Raw genomic sequence first — 16,253 nt, forward strand, 5'->3', positions numbered from 1 at the left:
ACGTTTTTCAACAACAATGATACAATGTATAAAAATTCGTGGAAATACTGAAGCAAGACTCTCCAAGGCCAGATAAAAAACAATGCTTGTTTTTGGCTTTCAGTATTTGACCCATTTCTAGATCGATTGGAGCTTTAGCAAAATCTTGTGTAAAGTTCTCTCAAACTATTTGCTTTTCCTGTCCGATAAGCGAAAAGTAACCGTATCCTTGCAAAGAAGCGTCAGCTCCATTTAGCCCAATGCAAATCAAACAGACAAGCTACAGGGCGGTTGGCATATTGGTTTGGTTGCCTTTTGTTTATTCAAACGCTTTGAAGTCCTTGATCTTTTTGCCTCTGTGGCCAACAGTTTGCTTCCTTGTTTATTTGTTCAGCTTACAAGAAAGGCAACCTGCCTGACAAAACATTGGAAGAAGTGAGCAAATACCTTGACCGAGGTCGGATGGATAGAGAAATAATCGAATAATAAAATACAAAGTTTGGCGAAAAATTAAGTGAAAAAGTTTTCCTCCTTGTTTCTCCCATTCACCATCGTTACGTGGCGGAGCTATAAATAATTCGACCGGTACGCTGACTCCGGGACGCACAGAGATGACCACGATGTTGAACGGCTCCGGTTTAAAGCTCTGGATTAATAACCTCTGGTATCCGAGGGCAACCGTGGTGCGATCGGTGGGCATCATTTTCGACGTCAGGCAAAGCACTGCCGGCAACCCGATCCAGCCGGGTCGAAATCCTGACCAAACTATTGCATCACTTTTTCACGTCGTAATTGACCGGAAAAATCTGACACTTTCCCGAGTGGATGAAATGGGATAGCGGAGGCGAAGTTTTTCCTTGGCCACGGGCGAAAAGAAAACCGAGCCGGGCTAGGCCAGCCAGAACATAGGAAAAGGATGTCAGTTGCAGAGGGTGGCAGCGCAGGCTCATTTGGCGTTCGAAGCTCCCCGGTAGGAGCCATGGTACGTTACTCGTTAACTTTCCCGGTGCGGTGATTAATAGTGACCGTTAGTGGGGCGAAAGCTCCGAATAATTCACCGACCACTACTGATCGGACTGAAGGCTGGAGGGCTTGTGGAGGATTGTTTTCGGACGATAGTTTTGAGACCGTCGGCTTCCCGGTGGGGATGACCTTTTCCTATTCGTAAGGTCGCCCCAGAGCCGATGGGTGGTTGGAAGTGGCGCGAGTGAGTGAGGCGGAAGCAATGCAATCAACTCAATAGTTTTCGGGCAGCATTCCATTTTCCAAGGACCGGAAACGTGTAGGGTGAATAGAGCACTTGTAAGTGGGATGGCTTTACATCTTACTCCAAGCTGTCGAAGGAAAACATCCAGAAATGGTCAAATTTGATGCTTACATTTTGACAGATACATCTTTAGTGGACGTTACATCGATTTGTTGTATGGTTCCTAAGATTGGCAGATGGGAGCATTTCGAAAAGTTTCACACGTTAGTATATGAGAGCACAAGATATTTGTTTGATAGATCGTTTATGTGCTAATGTTTAAGGGCCGAAATACCAAATAACATTACTCCTAGTAAAGCCAAAGCGAAGTCTATCATGTTCGCAGGATGGAATCGAGTATCGAATCAAAATCGAGAAACGAAGAAAAAACTATCTACAGATTTTGTCTATGCGTGCAATTGTTGGTTGTTTGATAAGATTGATCTGTTCTTACCAGCTCTATTGGAAAAAATCAACAGGGATGTTTGTGAATTCAAGCTACGTTTACACTTTTGTAAATTTAACCTATTTTAGATCATTTTACGTTGCGAAAAAACTTATTCATAATTGTGCAGTTTGTTTGAATTGCTGTCGTGTTACACATAACCGGAATGGATAAAAGTACATTAAATTTCTCATAATATTCATTTTATGACAAATAGCCAGTAATAAAGTAAGCTATTTATGACAAATTTTTCAGTAGGCCACAGTAGTAAAATGTTTACTTGTAGTATTTTGTTTTTTTTACACAAACATGTGTCATGTTTCAAAGGAAATGAAAACAAGGTTTGAAACGTTTAAAACGTCAACGTAAACGTTTATTTCACTAGAATTTTGAGAGCCATAAGAGCTCACTTAGGTAACAACGCTGTTGTTACCATGTAAAGAATAGCCAAGACATTGGATTCGATCCCTTGCTTCTTTCATACATGCCTGCTGGCTTGGAACGAACGTGTGAAAAACTTAATTTATTACATCCACATCGGAAGCTTGCAATCGATGGCACAGGAGGAAAATTTGTTGATAGTCCCAACGAAACGTCTTTTTCGGCTCGTACTTCGCACTTATCGGTGCGACAACGCTGCGACTCGTCGAGCAATCCTTTGGATCGGCTTAACAACACTCTTTCTAGCGCATTTATCACATTTCATCCGCCCCGACAAGCCCACCCACCACCTGAGCGCTTTGCGCCTTTTGCCATTGATGATGCTTCGGGGGGCAATTAGGGTGGATTTATGACTGCTGTCTTTGGGGCCGTTTTCCGCCATTTAGCAGTGTGCGAGCGGGCGGAACGCGAATACGCGCACGTGCCGCGCGCAACCAACACCGGTTCAAGTTCTGGTGCCGGCATGCGTGTGACATTAACGGGGACACCGGGGACATTTAAGCCCATCACCGGATCGATGGATAATTCATCCGAACGGCAAGATGTGAAGCGTGTACAGGGTATCATTTTTCATACATGGAAAATCGAAACTCCAGCGAACACGCACATTGCCGATGGAAGCAATGTAATAAAGAAAAAAAATATCAAATTAGAACGCGAATAAACACTGGCAGCAGATTGGAGAAGCCTGTGTGCAATATCACGCTCTACGAGAAAGCGTCGTAAAAGCATGGCACGAAGCTGAAAGGAACACCAACGACCCCAAGCAGAGGTCTCTCCAGGGGCGTCTAGATGATCATGTGAAAGGCCAGCCAGGATAGTCGGACCCACCCGAAATGGTGCCAGAGATGATGCGAGATTATTAAGCGCTTCGAGTGCAAATGAGAGCATAAACTATGGATATGAACCTTCCGTCCCGTGCCACTCGCCAACGGGCCCATATTCTTGGCCGTCGACCATAGCCGTTAACGGAATGGCAACGGCAAGGACAAGCCGGCTCGTCCCGTGAGCGACGTCGGGAGCACATCAGCATTTATTTAGATAATTACGGGCGGATTATGTAGCCCGTTAAAATTAACTGCTACAATGTCGCCACAATGCCGTGGCAATACGGCCGGTTCCCATTACAAGGCAACACGCTCGGATACGTGGGGCGTGTTTTGACGGCACCGGAAAAGGATACCGACTTGGGAGCGATTTTTCTCACCTAAAGGGAGCACGCGCGTACTGAAGATATCAGCTAGAGTGGTGGGCCACAGGATAACGAGGAACGGGTGGAAGACGCAGCACGTAGGCAGGATGTCTAATTGAAACGAACCAATAACAAACGTGATGCAGAATTTCTCCCAACAACGGCACTCGAGAGGGGTGTTTTTTAAGGAGAGTGCATTTATTTTTTGCTCCAGTTTGACAACGTTTTCGAAGCACCAATTTACTTCAGGGCACATTGGCTTGTGGGTGGTACGATACTCAGGTACTGCCGTCTCAAATATCCGTTTTCATTAGGAGGATGCTTAGGTGGAGCATCAATTCGTACCGTTTCGGAAATGCTTGTTGAATTACTTTCCGAGAATGACCCAAAATAGCTTGGGAGGTTGATTGTTTTTGCTGCAGTCGTTTTCGGGTTTGCTTAGCGTACCATCATGCTGTGCCCACGTGTTGGGTGTGACTTTAGCTACCAACGAACGAAATTATATTAGGAATAATACCAACGAAAGCACAGAAGCATACCGAAGTATTGAAAGGATGTTTTGCGAGATTCAAATAAGCTAGCAAACAGTCACCATCGAATCTATAAAAGTACTTCAAAAAAGGGTAATTCAAGGCCAATTGTGTTCGAATGGTTTTTAAGTACGTTCTTCAGATGAGTGACGCTTGGATACAGTACGAGAGTTTTGCCTCGCTTCATTAGCTTGCATTGTTTTAGCTTGTATTGGAAAAAGAAAAATTCAAATGAATTCAAATCAGATTCACTTCGAATCAGATCACCAGACTTCAAATGTGTATGTGTACAATAGCTCCAGTTGATGAGTGGATTTCAATCAGCACCAGCCACTGACTTGATTGAGCAAAAAAAGTTATAAAAAAGTTAAATACGTTATCTAGTTACTAGGAAAAATTAGAAAAAAATTGCTATAGGTGGAAGTGTTAGAAACATACCTTTTAAACAGTTGTTTTGCGCAGTTTTTTATTTACATATATTCTATATGTTTTGGATATAGCTGAGCACCAAATACCGATGCTATCTAAAGCTCACATTTCGTTATCATTTCATAATGCAGACCTTGCCGTTTACTCAAGCCTCAGACGGCTCCAGCAAATAGTGCCATTTTTTCGTCTAATGTCAGCTGATGAAACACGTTGGCGAATTCGCCTCCGAGCCATTCACTCGATCGTGCGCTGTCTAAACAGACAAATCTTTTCGGCGCTTTCCTTCGTCAGCTAGCCTAGCGAGTGTGGGTGTGTTTGTGTGTGTGTGTGTGTGCATGTGACATGACCGTGTGTTTGCCCGGTCTAACCGCCCCAAAGCTGGCACGTGGCAGAGGGAAGCACTATTTGGTGGTGGGGTGCGGTGGCAATGGTCCTTCCGACCTAATCCGTCGGTCGGTTGCTCATTTTTCATGAGAAAAACTGTTTAAATATTTATCCTCCGTGAGGCACCGGTTTTGGGCCCGGTGGCCAAACGGTCCCTTCAGAGCGGGCGAACGGTCCCGCCTCCGAGCGAACCGAAACACGGCCCGGGAAGGCATCACAATCCAATATGCTGCTCGAAGGAAATGGAAATTCGGTACACGGGCTCGGGTATTAGCTGAGGCGCGGGAGACGAGTGCGAACGAAAACAGCGCGAAAAAACAACGTGGAAGGTTTTATGTCAATTCGGTGAAAATTTGCTCCTCATTTAAGGGCCACCCACCCGCCACGGCGCAACCCCTGATAGGGCACCGACACCCAGCGCACCCTTTTTGGTGGGCCGTTATTTTCTTTTATTTTAGTTGTGCCATTTCGGTTTTTGTTGTGTTGCTTTTCCGCCGGTTCGGATTTCGCAAAAGGTAAACAGGTCATGTTTTCGTTTCATCCATCATCAGGCCAAGGCAAGGATCCGCCCTGGAGCGATCGTCTCGCCACCATTTACTCCACATCGCAGTGGTGCTGTGAGCTTCGATGAAAATTTCGCACGACCCTGGAATCCTAGAGCCATCCGGTAGGTCCCCGTTCGAGTGCCAGGTCTCTCTCCGCTAGAGGGCGCTGTGCAGATAAGAAGCGCGTCCCTTCGCGGACTTCGTGGACGAGGCAGGTCCTAGTAGGCCAGGCGCATCTGCACCAACACTGTCAGAGCCTACGTGGACCCTAGATGAGTCGTGACGTCCGGTGTGTGTGTGTGTGTTTGTGCAAGTGGGCGATAAAGTATTTTAATCTTTTCTTAATTTTCACCCTTGATCCTTCATTCGCCGGAGGCATGCCGAAGGGCGGAACTAGCGACCCCCCGAGTGGGGTGGCCCGACAAGGAAACCTCGCATTGTGACCGGACATGCCGTATCTATGCTGCAGGGTTGCAGCCCACGGTTGCCAAGCGCTGCCGGGCGGGAAAATTAACAACGAAAACTTTCGGTGTTTTATTTCCCTTATCGTGCCGGATGCCGGCGAAATTTACGACACGACCACTCGGGAGCCTCACGGGAGAGAACGGCAGCTGGTGGAGGGTGTGATTCTTTTCATTCTTGCTTTCTTTTTTTCTGGCTGCACCTTCAAACGGGTTCACGTCCCGGAGACGGACAGTTGGCTGCGAGATCGTGTTTAGCAGCTCAGTCTAAAGGGCGGCCTGGTGAAGCGACGATGCGGGCGACTGGCAAAGAACACGGAGGGCGCCAGAGCAGAGATGAAACATATAAAAATGCTGCCCAACGCCCGCTCAGAGGTGAGAAGGATGAATTTCTAAATCCGAAATAAATACGAAAGAGAAATAGCACCGCCTCGCTGCAGGTGCTCGCTGCGAAGGAAGGATTCGAGATGGGTGGAGGGTACGAATTTTAATTAACCCTTCCACAAATTGTTGGCCCTTTCATTTGTCCTGCCGGTGACAGTTTATCAGCTATCCTTCATCGTAAGGCACGTTCCATGCAATTAAGCAGCTTCCAGCGCAGCCGATCCCGCTGTTCCCGGGGAAAAATCAGCTCGCAGTAGCTGGGGGCGTGCAAGTGAGCGAAGACAAAACCCTGATGGGGTTTACTTTGCATACATTAAATTTAATGAAAATCTTGAGCTTCAATGCCGGCACACAGGGTATAGGTTGAAGCTTTGGCACACGTTCGAGTGGAGGGAGTGGAGAAAATTGCTGTTCGTTAAATGTAATATTTGCTTCCGATTATGTCATTTTTGTGTGTCAATCACAAGGCAACCACGAGCTGCAAACACCTGGTCGAATTGATCCTCAAATCGTAGCCTTCGCCAAACAAATACAAAATATGAAGCGCTTGATGCGGTCATAAGCCGTGTTACATGCAATGTTTCACCGTTTCTTGCTGCTAAATATTGGCCAAATAACCTACGATGATCTGCGAAGAGTCATACTACTCGGCCAAATTGGAGTGTTCGGTGTGCCAACCAATGGGAACTGCTTCCGGTGGGCGCGTTTTGCAATCGGTGTTAACGGAAGTACGTTCCCATCACCATCCGTCATCTTCGGTGCTGGCCTCCCACCGGTTGGTGCATAATTTGCCACTCTAAATGCATCTGTTTGGTAGCTTCATTCAGCTTGGTGTCCGTCGGCCCGGCTTTCACTTCACGATCATCCGCCGTGAACATCACACCGTGTGCATCCGAGCGATGTATCGCTTTTGCTGTTCCCACGGGATGGTGTACGTTCCCAGCCCACCCGGGGAATAAAAGCCTTTCTCTCTCCACCCCCACAGAAGCCATCTCGAAGTGAGAGATAATAAATGAAACAAGCATCTAGCATTCCGGACCGAGCGGCTTAGGACGCCGGAACACGGTGGCTTCTGTTGGCTGCGGATGTCGTTCCGCAAGCCGATTCGGGCTCGTGTTCCTTGGCACCGTGGGGGAAACCGTGATTCGGAGAGCATGTGAAGGGCGTAGCGTGTGTGCCAGGTTGCCGGGAAGGACGATAAGTGCTGTAACGGGAATCTCACCACACAATGCCGAAGCCAAGCCGGCCAAAGTGTGTGAAGGGGGGAAAATGAATGAAGCACCGATCTCACTGCTCCCAGAGCAGCTGCCTTCAATGTGGCGTATTTACCGAGATCAGGCTTGTTGCTTGATGTGTGAGTGAAGAAGAAAGCCGGGAGCCTCGAGCCGGGAAGGACGACATCGACACCGGGTCCGACTCGTGTCCGTGCCAAGCAGAAGGAGCATGGAGATAAAAATACGAAACAAAGGACAAATATTTAGCAGCAAATAGCATGTAAATACACTCGCATAGCCGGGGTGGAGTGGTGATTGGCGTGTGGAGAATTGAGCAAATACCACCACCCGATGCGAAGTGCACGTACCGGAAGGGCTCGGGAAGCCAAACACCGGACAAAACCCTGAAAGCGTTCCGGCAGCCGTAGCGGATCATCTACCGGTCGATTCGTAATGTACTCGCTCTCTCTCTCTCTCTCTCGCTCTCTCACTCTACTACTGGTGGGTGGCAGGACCAGCAGTTGATGGCAACGATAGCTACCGTGGCCGCTTGTTGCTGGACATTTCCGGATGGGCTCCTTTTTCCGAAGGAGGCGCAAAGCTAAGCCGCTGCCGAGTCCCGAACCGTCGCCCGGGGCTTCAGATCAAACCGATAAGGCGATCGACCCTTTTGGGTTCAGTTCCGGTAAGCTGTGACATTTAGTCAGCCTCGGGCAGCGGAGCGCTTTGTTGAGCGCACCTACCGGAGAGTTATTTTAATTTTCCACCAACACGCGAATGGAGTTTTCGCGGAGTTACATTCATGCTCGACACAGCGGGACCGGAGAGATAATTTGTAACTCAAGACCGTTACTTTTTGACTTCGAGGAGAGCAAACAAAAAAAAAACGTGCAGACCGAACAGCACACAACAAAGCGTTAACATGAGCAACAACTGCACAACTTTCTGTCACGACGCCCCACGGGAAGATGTCTCTTGTACACGGTGTGGTAGTAACTAACATTCGCGCGACTGGTGCTTGGGAGCCGATTTCGATTACTGTCTGGGGACCGGTTTGGACGCTGTAGCCCCAGATGTCGAAAGATGCCGAAAGAGCTTCATCAGGGGCAATATCGTGCCGTGTTACGAAGTTTTCCTTACGCGTGGAATCCGCAGCACCGCTGTGCGTTGGGCCGTTGTTGTGGCGTAAGTGTCGCAATAATAAAAATGGTGGTTTTTCGGTGGAAAAACAAAACCCCAGCCACGGTTGCGCATTCATGACGGAGCACCGATGGGCTGCGGTGCGGCTATGTATATGTGCGCTTTACATCGATATCACCAGCACTGGTGATAAGGGTGCGTCTTATTCTTTTGTTCTATCAAAGTCTAATTTACTGACTTATACCAAAGCCAAAGATTTCTAAGAGTATATTCTACTTTCTAAAATGTGTTTCTCTTAACTCAACTATCAGCTCAATAACTCTATATTCATGGGAATCGGTGGGTAGTGAACTTTGTGATAAAGTGCTGTAATGATTTCCAGTGAAGTAAATGACTCATTCCAAAGAACGCTTCTGTAATGGAGTATATGTTTTGTGGCTTCTTTTACAAAGCTCTAAACGTTGGTTGAATGAAGTAGCAAGAAATGTGGGTGGAAAATCAATAAATATATTTCCATTCTTTTGTCGCTCTACACTATTCAAATGATTAAAGCTACTCAAACTGTTTCGTGTGGGTGGAACCTATTCAATGCGAGCAGTTGATTACGCAATCGCCACTGACGCAAACAGTTCTATTGAATTATGTGAAAAATGGTTGAAGTGTTATTTGATAATTATTGAGTACACTGTATCCCGTTGGTTGCTCTTTCGTACGTGAACACAAATAAATTGGCTGTTTAATTTTTCTTTTGCATACAACAGCAAGCAAATTGTGGTTGACTGCCTAGTGAATGTAGTCGGGATTATAACATGCATATTTTTACCGGTCTGATAAGACGGACTTTTGACAGCAGCAAAAACAAATCGTACGACGAATAACTGAAGAATGTACTCGATGGTCTCAACTTAAAGCACGAAGCATATGTGCACGTTTATTACCAAGCTGATGAGGGATTGTTTGCATCCAGCCATTGTTTCCCGCTAAGGAAATTAATTTCAAATCAGCCCGTTAGTGGGCATCGTCACATCACACTTGGAACACTTGGTGGCACAAATTGCTGGCGTCACGTTTCCTCGATGTGTTGCATACGAAATCAATTTCATACTCCGGCCAAGCGATTTTGCCAGGACCTTTCGGAAAGGAACGGTAAGCATGATTGCATTAACGCTCTATTATAGTGGGTTATGCATTGATCTGCGACAGCCATAAACCGCCCAGTGGCACAGGTACGATACGATCGCCCTCAACACCTCCCATTAATGCTTGGAGCGACGTCTCCGTTCGGTCGGCAAAATGACGGGAAACTATCTGGAAAACCCATCGAGCACGTAACACAACCGACGGTGACCCATCGCTGAAGCTCTCCGATACCGCTCACCCAGGGCGAGCCCTGGGTTTCTGTAATTTAAGCTATAATTTCCCCCGGTCAAACAAAGATCACGCAAACCTAGACGACCGTCAAGGCGGGTCGGTACCGTAATCAGAGCCATCCGCTGCAGCAGCAGCAGCAGCAGTAATAATTTAGCAGCAGTGTAAACACGTCTCCGTCAGCGATGTGTCGCAGGTCCTGGGCTTCCCGGGGTCGCCATCCCCACGCCGGCTGAATCCACTCCGGAAAAGGGTGCACCGAGGCTCGTATCGTGGCAGCTGCAGCACGTCCGTGGTGGTGTCTGCAGCGCATTTCTTCGAAATACGGCACCGAGGCAATGAACGGGTCAAACGAACGGTCGCGTTTTCCATTTGTTTGTCTCTTAGGGCGAGCGAGAGAATGCCCTGGGTGTCGTTTGTCACGTCTCGCCCCCGGTGTCGTCTGTAATTTAATTATGATATTTAATCTGTGTTTATTTTCGGGCACATTCATCACGGTCCGTCCGGCCCTGGGATGTGCCGGTTTCGGAAGTCACCAAGTGAGGAGATCTTCCCAAAGATATCCGTCCAAATTACGGCCCCGCTAGTGGTGGTGAATTTCGTGACCATGACGGCATGTCGTTCAAGCTCTCTTTAAATCCCGTCCATCAAAACCCACGGCCATTTTCCATTTTCGGCACGACACAATTTCCCAGTGCCCGCTAGGCAAGTCCGATAAACCGATCAGCGCCCGTTCAACGCTCGATTTTGGCGCTTGGTAAACGAGCATTTCCGGCAGAGAGCGCACCATACGCCACCGGAAGCTGTTCCACCTCACTCTAGCCCTTTGATGCGTGGTTGGTGAATCGCGCGTAAAGACGCTTTCGCTTTCGCGTAAAGCCGGTCAGGAAATTGTTATACGCATCCGACCGGTGTGTTCGCTTGATGATAATTTCTTGCACCGCAGTCGCTTCCTGCCGCGGATCGTGCGGAAATGGCAACGAAACAGATCGGAAGGAGTCTGATTTATTGCGCCATTTCCGGTGCCATAATCAGGCGCCACCTCTGCCGCGAGAGAACTGCTGCGAGAACTGGTCTGCCGGATGGTCAATTAACCCCTTCGTTGGGGTCTTGTGCTTCCCTGTCGAGTGCGCTCTCTCACTGACGGTTATGAGCTTCCGTTTCGATTAATTCCACGCCCGCCGAGAGGCTCGCTTTGTGAGGCGACGATTAGATGATGGAGACCACAGCCTCCGGGTCTCCGGGATTCAGGTGTTGAAGGGCGTAAATAGGGCGGCCGTTGGTACGCTGGAGGACTTTCTCTTCGCTGGCTCAATGGTGGATTTCCGCTCTTATTCAAGACTATCCTGTTGGCGTTTTGGTTGCGATGATTTCTGCAAGGCATAGGATATGCAAACGCTGTCACATGGGCCATGAAGCACGTGCAATTATAATTCAGCATTATTTACACATCAAGCACGTTTTTGATATCGTTCACAGAAGCTATCAAAGTGCGAGATTGAACGACTATTGGGAAATACAAAAATGTCCGTGATATACACATGAATTAACATAGTTCATGCTACGACTGTTACTTGAAGATACAGCGCTAAGCATACATGCAGCAACAAATTACTCATAGATCCGTGCAATGGTTTGGAGCGCTGTGGCACGAAAATCAAGTAGTGGTGATTAAATTTGCCGAAATAAAATATTTGCTCCTACCGAGTAGCAGGTGATGAGTGCATTCCTTCGCATCCGTGCCGGGATTGAAAACCCTGCTTGTGTGCAATGGCGTTGACGGGTGTTACAAAAGGATCCGTTCTACACGGATATAATCGTCTGCAATACTCGCACGCTTGCGGGTGCTCGCTTAATTGAATAGGTTCGCAGAAGGTTTAGGCGATTGTGTTAGATTATGAGGTGTAACCTCGTTGGTTGGAGTATTAAATCGCTTAATTATTGTTACACCGTGCTGCAAGTTCTGCATTGGGCGTGTTGAGAACAAACTGTTGGATCGTTCTCAAGATTTTACGCATACTTGCTAGGCATTAAGCTTGAGCGTTTCAAAGTGGGCCACAGTTTTAACAAGCAAATAGAGTAAAACAAGGCATTATATCTATCTAAATAAACCTTTCATGCATTACTTATGGCTTGGGCACACACATTGCATAAGCCGAAAGGAAGCAGCATCAACAAATGCTATGAAAATGAATGAAATGAAATAATGATAAGAAAGAAAAAATAACAAGTTCACAGCCAAGGCTTAATTTCAATTAAAAACTCTGCAGAAACTATGCTTATGCGTAACAGAACATAATGCACAAATGATAAACAAAATGTGAGTTGCAAAAAAGCATTTCTCACAACTGTATAGGATTATTCAATCAACACATAGCATTAATACCGAATCGCATAAAGCACATAACATAAATAACCGGGGATCGATCATGAAAAAGAATTTCATTCATCATTTACCATTTTTCAACGTAGTTTTCCATACCTTGAATTGTAGAATTCCAAAAATCTTCTTTCATTACTCCGTACTGCTAGTAACTTTCCGTTATACGTTTACTGCCAGTGGCTACTCTGGTTGTGCGGAAGTTGCGGTTTGATTGATTCAATTTGCGATACTTTCACAAAAAAAAAACATCACATAATGTTCGTCAATCGGCATTGTTCGTAACCCTGCATTTTGGCAAACGGCCAAATTCTGCCCAGGGGCGTATGCGTTTTCCGCTACACAATACGTTAATGGGGAGTGCATTTTTAAGTATGCATGGAATCGCCCCATCATCCACAGGCGTATGCCGAATGGAATGTGTCTACAGTGTAAACGGTGAGATGAAAGAATGCCGTTTGAGCTTAACCACACACACAAAGTCTAGCGAACTGATTCAGAATTCACAAAAATTAAGCGGTAACATGTTGATTTTATTTGTTTCATTTTTACTTTTAAATAATGGCTTTCGATTTACCATCGTGAACCTCATTATTGTACTTGTAACTAACTTTAACACTGCTTCCTACACTTTAGCGGATCAAATAGAGGCACAAATTATTTTAGCACTAGGAAAACAAAGGCCTGGATCACAGCCTTGACGTTTTCCGTACGTCAAGCTAATCATCTCAATTACAGTTGGGTGTCCGGAAAATTTCGCTTAGTATGATCATTGCATGATTCACTCTCCACGTCACGGGAAAAAGGTGGCAAAAAGGCTGATCAAACATTCGAGTGCTTTTGATGTTGACCGTTGTGGACCATTTGACTCCGCGAATTCCCATGTAGGCGGCGTTCGAAATTTGCATGTTGCAACTGTTGCTGATTAGAGCCGTCCAAATCGGATGGGTTCGTTACGGGCGCGGTTTTCCGGGGGCCAACTCACCTTCAATCAACTTTTGGTAGACGGTTGGGTGTAGGATGGTTTATATATGCAGTGATAAGGCTGAAAAAAATAGGGCAGCGTACTATGGTCATTGATTTTGGCAGAAGCACAAATGCCTGTGATTAGGAATTGTGTGCAGGAAAGAGCTTGTAATGAGTATGACGTGCACATTGGCGTATGCAGGCTTTCATTCAACTTGCACATTGGTTTTCGGGAAATTAGCGCAACGTGTGGCGTGTTGATTGATATATTGAAATCCCATACCGTACATCAACACGCAGCAAGCGATGCACATACAATTTGAATGGCAGGCTCTGCGAAAATGCGAGAAATATTATATTCTCGATATGGTTTCGGCAGTCGTGGTTGTCAGATACGTTCATTTAATATTTTTGGTGTTTGTACAGAAGGCTTAATAATCGCTATTCATTTGGAAGCACTTTTTTTTAATTGTCCGACATAATGAAAAAAGCCAATCATGGTCGTATCATTATGTCCGAATTGCCAATAGTCTGTGTGTATGTCGGGAACACATTACTTAACTCGCATCAAATTGAAATTGAGGTGCTCAACTTTTTGGGGTCATAAACTGGATTTAAATTAATAAAAATATCTGACAATCCTTTGCATATGTGTAAAACTTTGAAATACTGACAGATAATCAAATGAGGTATCTTAATTCGCTCCAGGCTATTAGTACTAAGCAAGAAATAAGATTAACAGCGTGTGGATTCAAGTGATCCATAGAGTTATGTATATGATTTGTTACAAATGTATCATTTATCAATTTCAAATTAATCTGTTCTTCTTGTAGTTAATGCGTTACGTTCTCATATACCTTATGTTTTTCATATCCAGCGATTTATAAAACCAACCCCAGCAGCAAAGTGTGCATTTCCAGCAAGGTGCAATTTATATGCCATTATAAAAAAGATATAACAGCTTATTTATTGGGAATTTACAGTGTACTTTTCAACGATATAGGTTCACTGAATTAAAACCTTGCGTGCCAAGCGTTTTTTTAGGAAAGTGCACAAAATGCCACGATTCAAGCGATTCTTGCTCATACGCCAGAGCCTCGGTTGCACCGGCTCTAATTCTACACGTTCTACGTGTGTGATAAATTATTGGCTTTCTTTGCGTTCATTTGTATTTCTGTTTGGTCATAAATGTGATAAGTGAGAATAATAGCTGTTCTAAATACTAAAAAATGGCATTTCAAAATGAAGCGTTTTTGCCGTAACCCAAAAATGGGTGACATGGCGTTTTGTAAAAATTTACATCACCCACTTTTTTGGTGATGTGGCACTCAAGGTGTTAATTGTCAGGATACAAGATCTGATAATAACGATTTTATAAAATGTATTTTTGAATTCAAACGGATTGAACAGATGAACGTTTAAAATTTTTGCTTGGTGTGTGTTTATACACTGCAAGATGGTTCGGATTTGCGCAAGGGACTTATTCAACGGTTAGAGGTAAATGTGTAAATTTTTGTCAGTAACAAATTCGCTTAGCTACAAGGTATGAAACAAGGGGCCACTCATCACGCCGCGGAGTGAATTTGTACCATCATATGTATTCCCTTACCGGGCTCGGGTGACTACCAACCCACCACTAAGCAGCGACTGTAGCTCATTTTCTCATGATTTGCGACGAAGGAACCGGCGCTGCGATGCCACACCGTCGGTAAATACCTTGCCAAATTACAACTTTTCAGCGCCGGTTCTGGTACCTGTTCAGGCGCGCCCTGGTGATTAACCCGCACAAGTATTCATCCCTGTGGGCACCGGAACGGCAGCGGGACACGGCATGCGAAACGAGTCCTTTCCCGCGAGGGATGAAGTCGCAGTCACGCCCGCGGACCCGCACAAGGGGGGTGTCCCTGCAGTAATTTACGCTCATCCCGGATACCGGATTCCGAAACGCTCTTCCGGGGGTGTCTTGCGGGCTTGAGCACGTAGACGGCGTAATTCATGCGAAACGCGAATTTCCAAAGGGTTCGACGCGGGACACTCCCTCTTGGATGGGGCCGCAGTTGTGCAGGTATTAAGGCGATGCGTTTGACTTTCGAGTGCGTCGGCACTCGGGGTGCCGTTTATGCTGGCGCATAATTTGTACGCCCTGCCGGAGGGCAGAATCTGGGGCGGGCCAAAGGGAATTCTCTCTCCCCCCGTTGGGAAGGTTTACTTTCGATGTCGGCTCTCGGGATGGGTATGAAGAATTACGATTATGTTGCGGGGATAACACCCGAGGGCCTTTAGATCTTTTGGGTGGGGATGACAAGAAAGGTGCCAAGACATGATCTTGCTTTTTTTTTCTTTTGTAAAAATACCACGACCAAACACCTTGTCGTTCTGAGGACTTTCGGAAAGAGTAGTGATTAGGTTTTAAAACGCGCTCCGTGTGCTGTGGCAAAGAAACTTACAGATCTTTGTTTGAGTTTTTAATTTTCGATTCCATCAGGTGCGTTTGTGGTCTATTGAGCTCTAAAACTCGTACAAGAGTTAATGGGTATAAATCCTCTTGGATTCTTGAGTTTGTGAATTCACTATGAAAAATATAATAAAATAAAATACAATAAATTTTTACTTCCATCTTATTACAAACATTTTTTCTCCAAAACAAACGATAAAATGAGCTCTACCAATCAATCCAAAATAAATGTCAATGTAAAGCCAAATATCGGCAACAAAATATCAGTTAATTATCAGCAAAAAAGTAACGAGAGAACATGTAAGAAGACGGGTAGCTTTCAATTCGATTTACTTCGTTCTTTAAGATATTATGTTTAAGAACATTCAACGAACCAATCCTCTAATAAAATTCAAAGATCATAACGTAAAACTTTTACGTATAAGTTACAGGAGATAATATTGACTTACCATACTTTAAAGTTAAAGTTGAAGTCAAGGCTTTTAACTTATGCATATAAGTTACAAGTGAACATGTCAGTAAAGAGGAAAACTTTCTTTTGGCTTTATCCGTTTGCAAGATCGAGAAATTTCCAGTTCTATGGTGAAAAACATTCATCCTTACCTTAAATTTCAGCTCAAAACTAACAGAAGAGTATATCATCAGAGAGGTGGCATTTCTTTCGATTCGACCCGTTTTAATGATCAAAACCTTT

Source organism: Anopheles nili, chromosome 2 (assembly GCF_943737925.1).
Source record: "Anopheles nili chromosome 2, idAnoNiliSN_F5_01, whole genome shotgun sequence".
In the NCBI taxonomy this organism is placed as follows: Eukaryota; Metazoa; Arthropoda; class Insecta; order Diptera; family Culicidae; genus Anopheles; species Anopheles nili.